At 42.9% G+C, this 12,810-nt stretch overlaps 1 pseudogene; it reads left to right on the top strand.

Annotated features, from left to right (window-relative positions):
• Positions 1–12,810, top strand: part of LOC148507450 (NXPE family member 3-like) — a 59,914-nt pseudogene that overhangs the window by 6,649 nt on the left and 40,455 nt on the right.

Genomic DNA, 12,810 nt, shown 5'->3' with positions numbered 1-12,810 from the left:
TGGGCCCCCACAAAACAAGCTGGCAATTAATCTGTCCCTGCACAAACTGGCTCTACGGAGGTAAGATGTCGTCCTCATCCTCCTCATCCACTGATTCTTCACCCTCTTCAGTGTTGTGTACATTCTCATCCTCACAGAATATTAATTCGTCCCCGCTGGAATCCACCACCACAGGTCCCTCTGTACGTTCTGGAGGCTGGTCTCCCTGGAAGAGTTGATAATTCATTTTTATGAACATCATCTTCTCCACATTTTGTGGAAGCAACCTCCTACGCCTTTCGCTGACAAGGTTCCCGGCTGCACTAAACACTCTTTTGGAGTACACACTGGAGGGGGGGCAACTCAGGTAAAATAGAGCCAGTTCGTACAGGGGCCTCCAAATTGCCTCTTTTTCCTGCCAGTACAGGTACGGACTGTCTGACATCCCTACTTGGAAGCTGTCACTAATGTAATCCTCCACCATTCTGTCAGTGGTGACAGTATCATATGCCGTGACAGTAGACCTGTCAGAAATTGTTGGCAGGTCCTTCAGTCCGGACCAGATGTCCAAACCAGCCCTTGACTTATGACACAGGCGCATACTTGGCGCTGCTACTGTGTTGATGCACGTGCGGCTACTGCGCATTCCTTTCGCACACAAACACTGAAAAAAAAGAAGAATTGTTTATTTATTGTGGAGGCACTTTGGGGGTTACACCACCCTTTAACAGACTTATGGGACACAGGTGCACGCTTGGCGCTGATCCTTTGTTGATGCACGTGCGGCTACTGCGCATACATTTTACACACAAACAGAAAAAAAAGAATTATTTATTTTTTGTGGAGTGCACTTTGGGGGTTACACCACCCTTTAAGAGATGAGCCAGCCGGCCCTTTACTTGTGGGACACAGGCGCACGCTTGGCACTGCTCCTTTGTTGATGCACGTGCAACCACAGTGCACACAATTCACAAACACAGAAAATAATTTTTTATATTGTTTGGAGTGCACTTTGGGGGTTACAGCACCCTTTAATGGTCAAGCCAGCCGGCGCTTGATTTATGACACAGGCACTCGCTTGGCGCTACTTTGTTGATGTACATGCGGCTACAGCGCACACAATTCACAAACACAGAAATTTTTTTTTTTTATTTGTTTGGAGTGCACTTTGGGGGTTACACCACCCTTTAACAGATGAGCCAGCCGGCCCTTTACTTATGACACAGGCGCACGCTTGGCTCTACTTAGCTGATGCACGTACGGCTACTGCGCACACAATTCACAAACACAGAATTTTTTTTTTTTTTGGAGTGCACTTTGGGGGTTACAGCACGCTTGGCACTATTTTGTTGATGCACGTGCGGCTACTGCGCATACAATTCACAAACACAGAATTTTTATTTTTTTTGGAGTGCACTTTGGGGGAGCACCCCTGATGGACAGATCACCCCCTGGACAACACTACAGCACCCCTTTAGGACTATAGCCTTTATGGGACACTGCACAACACAGTCCAGCCAGCCCCTGCAGACTTTGGAGTGGACACTGGGCCTGATTCAGAGCCGCTCATAAGCAGCCGCTCGTTCGCTCTGAGCGATGTTCGCACAACTGCGCATGCGTATGGGCCGTAATGCGCATGCGCAAACCTGTCATTGCGGTCGTAAATCGTGCGCTCATAAAACAACGAGGGGCTGCTAATTTGAGTGACAGAATGTACCGTTTGTGGGTGGTAACAGGGGAAGGTGCTTGAAAACTGGGCAGTGGAGATCAGAAAGCAGGCATGCCTAACGGTCAAAATGGCGTTTAATGGGAGTGCATAATTAGTAAAGGAGCGTCATCGACCACGTCACTTGGTTGTCTTTTAGCCTGAACTGCTCGCAGTGATTGCGGGAAGTAAATCCTACCACAAATGCCTTTCGATGTTCCCGATTAATCTAATAAATAACGGAGATGACGTGTGATGCGAACGGCAAAGGGGCGTCTTTACAAAATAGCGAACGCATTTTTCTGACGCTTGCTCAGACATAGAGGCGTCTACACACCGCAAAGAGCGAGCGCTCAATTTAAATATCCGGCCCCTTTTTAAGAATGAGTGTCCGCAAATAGTGTCCGGCTCTGAATCAGACCCACAGCCCCTGTGGACAACTGACTGCACAACACAGCCCATCCAGCCCCTATGACAGCAGCACAACACAGCCCAGCCAGCCCCTATGGACAACAGCAGCACAACACAGCCCAGTCACCCTCCTTCACTGTCCACAGCCGGAGTGAGAAATGGTGCCGACGCGGAGACCTTTTATAGAATCCAAAACCCACGAGATCCAGAAGGCGGGATGATGTTTTGCTGTGTTAAACAGCAGCCAATGAGAGTCAGATAGACTCTCATTGACTGCTGCAGCACCCACTGCAAGAGCCGGACTTCCGTCCGGCTCCTGCAGTGGGTAATGGGACTGACGTCATGACGTCAGTCCCATAATGCTGAGCGCGCCAGCCCGGGCGGACTGGAGGGCGGGAGCGGCATCGGCATCGCGGACAGGAGCAGCGTGGAATCAGGTAAGTATATTTTTATATATATTTATTTATTTTTAAACCTTACCTATCTGCACAACGGGGGAGGGGTTAGCTACTACTGGGGGGGACATCTACTCGGGGGGACATCTACTGGGGGTGCCATTGGGAGGACCTCTACTGGGGGGGGGCTACTCTACTGGGGACTACTACTTGGGGGGGGGACTACCACTGGGGGCATTCTAAAAGGGGCATAGTATTACTAGAGGCACTGCACTCGGGGGACCACTAATGGGGGCAATAATAGGAAGGACCACTACAGGGACCACTGGATAGGGGGGGGGTCACTACTGGGAGCCTGCATCAGGGGGACCACTACTGGGGGCACTGCATGGGAGGGGGGACACTACTGCTGGGGGCACTATATAAGGGGCTTACTGCTACGGGCACTGCGGGGACCACTACAGGGGGCACTAGATAGGGGGGATCACTACAGGGTGCCTGCATAAGGGGACCACTACTGGGAAAACTGCATGGGGGGGACTACTGCTGGGGGCACTATATAAAAGGGCACTGCTACTGGGTGCACTGCATTGTGGGGACTGCTACTGGGGGCACTGCATAAGGGGGAACACTACGTGGGGCACTGCATTTGGGGGGGCCACTACTGGGGGTACTGAGTAAGGGGAACTAATTGGGGGCTGTATAAGAGGGACCACTACTGGGGATACTGTATAAGGGGCACTACTATGGGCCTGCATGAGAGGGACCACAACTGCATACTGGGGGTACTACTGGGGTTAAGGTGCATATGGATAGGAATGTTCAGTTTGAAAATAAAGGGGTGTGTCATGTTGACACGCCCCATTTTTAAGTGACCACGCCCATTTTTTTGCCACGTGCGCCTTCGGCGTGCGCACATGGGGGGGGCTCCCTTTTCAAATTTGCCCTGGGCTCCAAATACCCTAGTTACGCCACTGGGGGGGGGGTTCGGATTTCAGAAATCCGAACCCGCTCATCCCTAATATAAATACATGACTGAAATCTGAGATGCTTCAAAGACAAGAGCGAGGATTGGACTGTCTGTATTATGTTTGTACTGAGAGTAAGGGGACATCAGGACTGACATTTGTCTTTTCATAAGTTGCAATTTGCAATCTACAAGTCAGGGGAAATTTTAAGAGAGGAGGAGGCCCGTGTGCAGCCACCGTTTGGGCCGCCTCCTCTCTGTCAGCGCAGTAGATTCTGGCTTCATGCCAGAATCTACTGCACATGCACAGGACTCTGGGAAAATGGTGCCCGCACCTTTTTTGCGCATGTGTGAGTCACCGGGAAAATGTCCGCCGCCATTTTCCCGGTGATTTTTTTCTGCTCTGCAGCCAGGGGCATTTCTAGAGAGGAGGGGGCCCGTGTGCAGTCTCTGACACGGGCCCCCTCCTCTGTGTCCGGCGGCCGGCAGCGCACTGAGCTGTGCGCGGCCAGCACCAGAGTTATTGACTCTGGGCACTAGAATGCACCCAGAGTCTATAGAGTATGCGCAGGTCACCGGGAAAATGGCCACGGCGGCCATTTTTCCTGTGCTGCACATGCGCAAATGACGGGAAAATGACAGGGTGTGCAGTGTGGGCCCCCCTGGACCTAAGGGCCCGTGTGCACTGCACATCCTGTACCCATTATAAATACACCCCTGCTGCAAGTGTAGAGTGCATTGCATTAAAATATATAAGATGAAGACTAGTTTATGTTGATATTTTAACCACTCCTACATCCAATCTTTGGCCCGTGCTGCTTCCTAACCTCTGGAACTCTCTCCCATCTCTTCATGCTCAATGCTCATCGCCTCTCCCATCTGCGTCATCCCTCCTTTTTAGATTATAAGCTCTCACGAGCAGGGCCCTCTTCATCATGTGCTTTCCCTTCTCTTACTTATACCATCATCAGCTCGCTACTGCCAACAATGGCACCTACTGTAACTTTGGGTTCTGCCGACCTGCTGCTTATTTGGGTACTCTGGACCTCATTCAGAGGCGGTCGCGCGGAGCGATTGGACGTAGCGAGCGATGTTTTTTTCAACTGCGCATGTGTCCACATGGCAGTGCGCGTGCGCAAGCCTGTCTTTCTGTGATTGACATTTCGTGCTGTTTGTGGTTGGTTACAGGGGAAGGTGCTTGCGAACGGGGGTGTGGTGGTGTGAACGCAGGAGTGGCTGACCTTAAAAAGGGCGTTTTAAGGGCATGCATATATTACTGAGCGAGTCATCACACGTCATCTGGTTGCAATAACGACGCTACTGCTCGCAGTGCTAAAGGTAGCCCAGGGTTTACCCTAAGCATTGCGAGTACAGGCGATGTCTGTAGGTAATTAACAATGTAACAGGTGTTAATCGTGCTGACATAGGTTGCCGCCTGCGACCGATTTTGAATTAGGCCGTAGAGATAGGAGGTGTGCCTTCATTGTTGAGGGTGTTTCCATGCTTACCATGTGCGTTGCGATTGAGCACTTGTTTTGCATATTCTCGATCACTTTGGGTGCGACCGATCGCTCCCGAGCGACCGCCTCTGAATGAGGTCCACTGTGCCATGTTGGAAGCTGAACCGCCCACTGCTGTCACTAAGCTTAGTCAGCCAGCTAGCTGGATGCAGCCTTTTGGCCCTAAACTAGGTGAAAATCAATATTGTGAGCTGTGAAGTGGTAAAAATTGACTGGAAATGACTGGAAATAAATGTTATTGAGGTTAATAATACTGTAGAAACAAAAACAGGCCCAAATTATTTGATTTTAGCTGTTTTTATGATATTTCTAAAAAAAATACAGATCCAAAACCAAAACACCCAAGGGGCGGTTTTGGCAAAACCAAATCCAGATCCAAAACACGAGGAGATACTGATCCAAAACCAAAACATGGGGGTCGCTGCACATCCCTAGTTTAAATTCTCCTTGAACTTCCAGGATAGTCACACATTTGGGGGACTACTCACAGCTCCCAGGAGATTAGACAGCCCTCGAACATACAATAGTGATACAGGGAAATGTGTGGGGAGTGGTGATGTGATTCACTGTGAATTCCATAATCACATCCCTGTCCCCATAAAGTAATGCATTACATGGCAGAGTGCAGGGCAGTGGCGTCCCTCCCCGTGGTGACACCAGGTGCGGGGTGAGATGCCATACCTGTGGCGCTGTAGCAAACGCCAAAGAGGGGTGTGGCCTCATGGTCAGTGGTGTGGCCTCGCAGAAATGGAGGGTTGCCTCGCAGGCCGAACCTCGACCCCGGCCCATGGTTGTCATCACTGGGGCGGTGGAGGTGCGGAGTGCTGGCTCACCCCCCTTGTGACGCCACTGATGTAAGGGCCCTACCTGGCCAATCCCCATCCAGGATCTCCCAAACGTATAAAATAAATTAGAAAAGTATGGAACTAATATTGATGAAAGTGTTAATATGGACATTACATGGTACGTTCCACCTGTACAGAACTGATCCTGATAGGATTACATCCCCAGTAAAATATGCGTTGTACTTTTCAGGTCTATTTCTATGGATATTTCCAATATAACGGTAGCAGTGAGGTGACAGAGTGTAACCTGGAGCTGCCAGGAAAGGACGTGTGCAAATACAAGGACCCCATCTCTGGGGACACGTGGCAGTGTGTGCGACCACGGAAGCTGCCATGTGACTCCTGGGTCTATCACTCTATGGGCGGATACCGCAGAGTGACTAATACACTGGAGAATGTTCTGCTGAGTGGGTGAGTGAGAGACTAATTTAAACTTGTGACACAGGGCCTGATTCAGAGACGGACGCTAATGCCATCGCAGCTGCGATCTTGTATGTAACGCGGCTGCGAAAATATGCTAATGGATGCAAAGATCATCGGAGCATAGATACGCCCAATGCTGCCTTCTCATATGTGTACAGCGCCACTTACCTTCGTAACTATCGGTAACATTGATGCATACCGAGTGTCCATCTTGCCCTTGTGGTAGGTCTGTTATAGTAGGGTATGCTCACTAATAATATTATAGTAGGGTATGCTCACTAATGATGTAATAGTAGGGTATGCTCACTAATAATATTATAATAGGGTATGCTCACTAATAATATTATTGTAGGGTATGCTCACTAATAATATTATAGTAGGGTATGCTCACTAATAATATTATAATAGGGTATGCACACTAATGATGTTATAGTAGGGTATGCTCACTAATAATATTATAGTAGGGTATGCTCACTAATAATATTATAGTAGGGTATGCTCACTAATAATATTATAATAGGGTATGCACACTAATGATGTTATAGTAGGGTATGCTCACTAATAATATTATAGTAGGGTATGCTCACTAATAATATTATAGTAGGGTATGCTCACTAATAATATTATAGTAGGGTATGCTAAATAATAATATTATAGTAGGGTATGCTCACTAATAATATTATAGTATGGTATGCTCACTAATGATGTAATAGTAGGGTATGCTCACTAATAATATTATAATAGGGTATGCTCACTAATGATGTTATAGTAGTGTATGCTCACTAATAATATTATAGTAGGGAATGCTCACTAATAATATTATAATAGGGTATGCTCACTAATAATGTTATAGTAGTGTATGCTCACTAATAATATTATAGTAGGGTATGCTCACTAATAATATTATAGTAGGGTATGCTCAATAATAATATTATAGTAGGGTATGCTCACTAATAATACTATAATAGGGTATGCTCACTAATGATGTTATATTAGTGTATGCTCACTAATAATATTATAGTATGGAATGCTCACTAATAATATTATAATAGGGTATGCTCACTAATAATATTATAATAGGGTATACTCAATAATGATGTTATAATAGGGTATGCACACTAATGATGTTATAGTAGGGTATGCTCACTAATGATGTTATAGTAGGGTATGCTCACTAATAATATTATAGTAGGGTATGCTCACTAATGATGTTATAGTAGGGTATTCTCACTAATAATATTATAGTAGGGTATGCTCACTAATGATGTTATAGTAGGGTATGTTCACTAATAATATTATATTAGGGTATGCTCACTAATGATGTTATAGTATGGTATGCTCACTAATAATACTATATTAGGGTATCCTCACTAATGATGTTATAGTAGGGTATGCTCACTAATAATAATATAGTAGGGTATGCGCACTAATAATATTATAGTAGGGAATGCTCACTAATAATATTATAGTAGGGTATGCTCACTAATAATATTATAGTAGGGTATGCTCACTAATAATATTATAGTAGGCTATGCTCACTAATGATATTATAATAGGGTATGCTCACTAATAATATTATAGTAGGGTATGCTCACTAATGATATTATAATAGGGTATGCTCACTAATAATATTATAGTAGGGTATGCTCACTAATGCTAATCCTGGCCAGGTTTAGCGGGGTTAGGGTCCCAGTTGGTGCTCCCTTTGGTGTACGCTGGGCAGAACTTTGACTCGGGGAGCCTGTTCTGAGTCTTCCACTGGATTGATTTGGATGAAAACTTCACAGAGGGGTGGCAATTGGTCTAGGATGCCTAATGGAGCCAGATCTCACGGCGGAGAGCGCTGGGCAGAACTGTGACCCAGGAAACCTATTCTAGGCCATCCAATGGGTGGATTTGGGTGACATCACATAATAAAACTTATAAACTTGAAGATTTAAACCCAAGCAATGCTGGGTACTTCAGCTCAAATATACATATATATATATATATATATCGCTAAGCTACAGAGTCACAGCCACTGTCACAATAGCTTAGCGTTTCGCATGCAGAAACACCCGCAGTTGCACACAGAATATAGGCATGCTGTATATACAGTAAGGAGAAGCTGCTTGTGCTTTTTATTCACATCACTGTGTGAAAAAGACACATTTGATGGTAAAAAGCTGCACGAGAAGGCGCTCTGCGCTACTGAGTCACTCCACCACATGGCAGGACTAACACGCAAGGAGGCTACATGTATACGGACACATCTGTATATACAGTATATATAGGGAAGAATTATAGCTCTTATATGATTGTGAGTTTGTTTCTCAATAGCTTGTTGTTAAACTCTGGCCCCTCACTGACCAATAAGATGCTAATTTCATATGACTCCCATGATAATGATTCTTCGTAGTGTACAGGGCAGGGAGCCTTTTGTTTACAGTCTGTCAGAATCGCCCAGGTAACGAAACTAAGAAGTTCCCAATAACCTGTTATCAAAGTCAGGAAATACTGAGCAGATTCATCTAGCTTAGAGCCCATCTGCAGGTTCATACAATTATGATAACGTTGTCACCAGGACATGTAGATTACTCAGCCCTTTGTGTTCTCAGCTATAGGAAACAAGCACCATAGGGGGAGTACAACAAAGAGTAACCATGGTGACGACATTCAGGTCTGATCAGATATAGCCAGATCAAAGCTCAGTCATATTTCAAATGGTTTATGAGATAAAATTGATGTATCAGTGATAGCTGGAAGCTGGGAAAATCATATACAAATAACTGGAAACAACTTCCAGGTTGGGTGCGATTCACAAATCACTGAGACGTACAATCTGATATACAAAAATGAAAAAATATCACAACATAAGGCGCTGCCTCATATAGCAGCAGACAAGGTCAGTATATAAGTCACCAACTTACAAATACAGACATGAAACGTAGAAAATGACCTTACAAATCCGCGCTAATGAGATGTTCAGGAAAATGAACCTTTTCCACAGATTCCAAATGTATCTCAATGAGTCCATATGTAGATAAAAAAAGAAGAAAAACAAAATGTTTCTTTTGTCAGACAATCAATGTTATTAGAGATGTATTACACCTCAGGTGTCAGAAATGGATGAGGAGGTGATATAGGTCCGAACCCAGGACAGCAATGAATCTTGACAGAATATCCAAAACGTCCATAAAGATACACCAACAACGTGATGAGACCAAATAATGCTTACATGTAAGCTTACATATAAAATGCAGGATACAAGTGCGTAGCGGTTTCTTTAATCGGTCCTCTTTCACAGACACAGATCCACTGTTTTTTCACATGGATCAAATCCACAGGGCCCAAAAAAATATAATAAAGGGCCCAAAAAGTCACAACAAGTAACTAAAATAATATGGTTTATTAAAGTATAAAAACATCAAAATGAACATACCCTATGTACAACACTTAAACCTAACAGCGAAAGATGGATCCCGGGAATAACGCTGAATAGGTAAGGTGGGACACACAGGGTGGTAAAACAGACACTAGTAGGACGCGTTTCAACGCTCTGCGGCGTCTTTATCAACTTTAGTGTCTGCATAAATAAAAACTCCCAATTAAGATCCAAAATATATAACATGAATGAGCAAGGAAAATAGGATATATCTTACCAAACAATGAACTTGAATACTCGTGCAGCCGCCATCTTGATTAAGGGGACTACATTTCCCATCAATCACTCCACGTATATATACATACTAAATGATATCACATGACCGCTAAATCAGTGACGTCATCTCTACTCGCCGCGTATACTTCAATGGCACCGGCAGCGTGGTTTACCACGTTGCCTAACCTATGCTTTGACCCCACATACAGCAAAAAGCTGTATCTTCATTCAGCATCGTCATCAAGATATGCCGCGCATATTACTTAAACGCTGGCTGCATGGTATAACAGGCTCACTCCCTGCTAGAAAAAACTACAACTACCATGGGGCAGCTTGATGGAATAGGACACATCACGTGACAAAAGGCTAGTCACGTGGTCCGCGGCGCCTCAACAACCGCAAAATACAATAAAACTATATATAACAAGTAAATCATCCAAAGGCTTACCTACCCATATCGCTATAACACTATGATACCGCACAGTCACCATATTGTAAAGGGGGACTACACATCCCATACTGCAAAGATGATCTAGTATACCCCATCAACCAATGGGCTACAAGGAGCCAAAAAGTAAACAAATACACATAAAATAATAAATCAAACGTTTTAACCAGAATCCATCTTGTACATAATTAATATGCAATAAATGAATAATATAAAATAATGATAGAATATTGATAAAATCAAACTTTATAAAAACCATTTAATTTCAAAATCGGAGTTCAATCCTGTGGGTTTAAGTGTCTGGAGTTCATATATATACCGCATCTCTGACTTGGCAAGTCTGATATCTCTATCCTTAACTCGCCAATTGTCCTTAACCCAGACTATGCCACAACAGGATTTTAAACCCATGATTGAACTATTATGTTTTTCTTTAAAATGCATTGACAGTGGATGATTTTCACAACCTCTAATGATATTATAAACATGTTCAGACCATCTTATTTTAAGCTGGCGTTTGGTCTTACCAATATATGTTAGATTGCATGTACATGTTAATGCATAAATTACATAATTAGTATGACAAGTGATAAAATCATTAATGGGAAAACGATGTCCATTAATAAAAACTTCAGTTATCTTTGATTGAGGATTTCTGCACGCCTTGCACATCCTACAGTCTCCACACCTATAAAAACCTTTGTTTCTAGGTAGTAGATGTCTCTCATCCATAGGTAATGCACTAGATACCAATTTATTTCTAATATTGGGAGCTTTGCGATATATAATTCTTGGTTTCTCTGGAAGAATCTCTTTCAGGATATCGTCCTTTAATAATATTCCCCAATGTTTCCTAAAGATGCCTTCAATATATTTATATTTATTATTAAATTGTGTACTGAAGGACACCGTATATTTGTTGTTACAATTTTTATTCTTTTTATCTTCCAACAAATGATTCCTATCAATCTTTAACACTTCATCCATATCCCCTTTTAATTTAGGAACATTGTACCCCTTTTGAGCAAAATTGTTGATCATTTTATTAGCCTGACTTTCATATGTTATACTATTGGAACAGTTACGTCTAAGTCTTAATAATTGTCCCTTTGGTACATTTTCCAACCAAAGTGGGAGATGGTTACTCTTTCTGTCAATATATGTGTTGCAATCTGTTGGTTTCCTAAAATTGCTGGTCTCTATTTGGCCATTGATCACACAAATTTGCAAATCTAGAAAATTCACCACATCTTTACTATTAGAGAAAGTAAGGACTATGTTGTAAGAATTATTATTGAGATAGTTACAAAATTCTTTCAGCCCTTCTTCGTCACCCTCCCAAACAAATAGGATGTCGTCAATATAACGCCACCACTGCACCAGGTTTGCGACCCAGCTATGTCCAGACCACACATAGGACTCCTCCCATTTGGACATAAATAAGTTGGCATAGCTGGGCGCAAACCTGGTGCCCATTGCCGTGCCAACGAGTTGCTTGTAAAAATTACCATTAAAATTAAAATAATTATTTTTTAAAATAAAATTAATACCATCAAGGATAAATTGATTGGTAGTTTTATCAAGATTTTCTTCTTCTAATACTTTATGGATCGCTTCTATTCCCTGTGGATGAGCAATAATAGTGTATAATGATGATACATCCGCCGTGACAAGAGAATAATTCTCCTTCCACTCTATCATATTGAGTTTATTCAAAACATCTTTCGTGTCCCTCAGATGTGATCTTCCTTTTACAACAAAAGGTTGAAGGTAATGATCAATATATGCCGAGAGATTGGAGGTAATGGAATTAGTCCCTGCTACTATAGGTCTACCCGGAGGATCTTGAATGCTTTTATGTATCTTGGGCAGCAAATATAGCACAGGGATAGAAAAATTTTCATTAATCAAATAATCACATGTTTCTTTACTAATCGTGCCTAACTCCTTATAGGAGAGAATCATAGACTGATAATTTTTGAAAATATATGAAGAGGGATCACTTTTTAATTTGGAGTATGTAACTCCATCATTTAATTGTCGTAAGCCTTCCTTAATATACAAATCTTTATCCATTACAACAATCCCTCCCCCCTTATCAGCGGGTTTAATAATTATAGTTTTATTATCTTGCAACGATTTCAGTGCATCTTTCTCTCTTTGATTTAAATTATTTCTATATTTCAAACTTTTAGATTTCATATTCTCAATGTACACTTTTGTGAAATGTTTCAACGAAACATCCACGACTATGGGTCGGATAGAATAAGGACCTTTTTTTGAAGGTATTCACTACTTCTTTATTTTCAGGTTCTAAATTCCTGCCAAAAAATCTTTTTAAAGATAGTTTCCGAATGAATTTTTGCAGATCAACATATATATTAAAATAGTTGATATCATTGGAAGGTGAAAATTTTAAGCCCTTCTGTAAGACTTTTTCCTCAATCTCATTGAGGACATATTTGCTGAGGTTAAAG

Source organism: Taudactylus pleione, unplaced genomic scaffold (genome assembly GCF_031769625.1).
Source record: "Taudactylus pleione unplaced genomic scaffold, aTauple2 ptg000393l, whole genome shotgun sequence".
Classification (NCBI taxonomy): Eukaryota; Metazoa; Chordata; class Amphibia; order Anura; family Myobatrachidae; genus Taudactylus; species Taudactylus pleione.
This window is presented reverse-complemented; position numbering and strand designations above follow the sequence as displayed.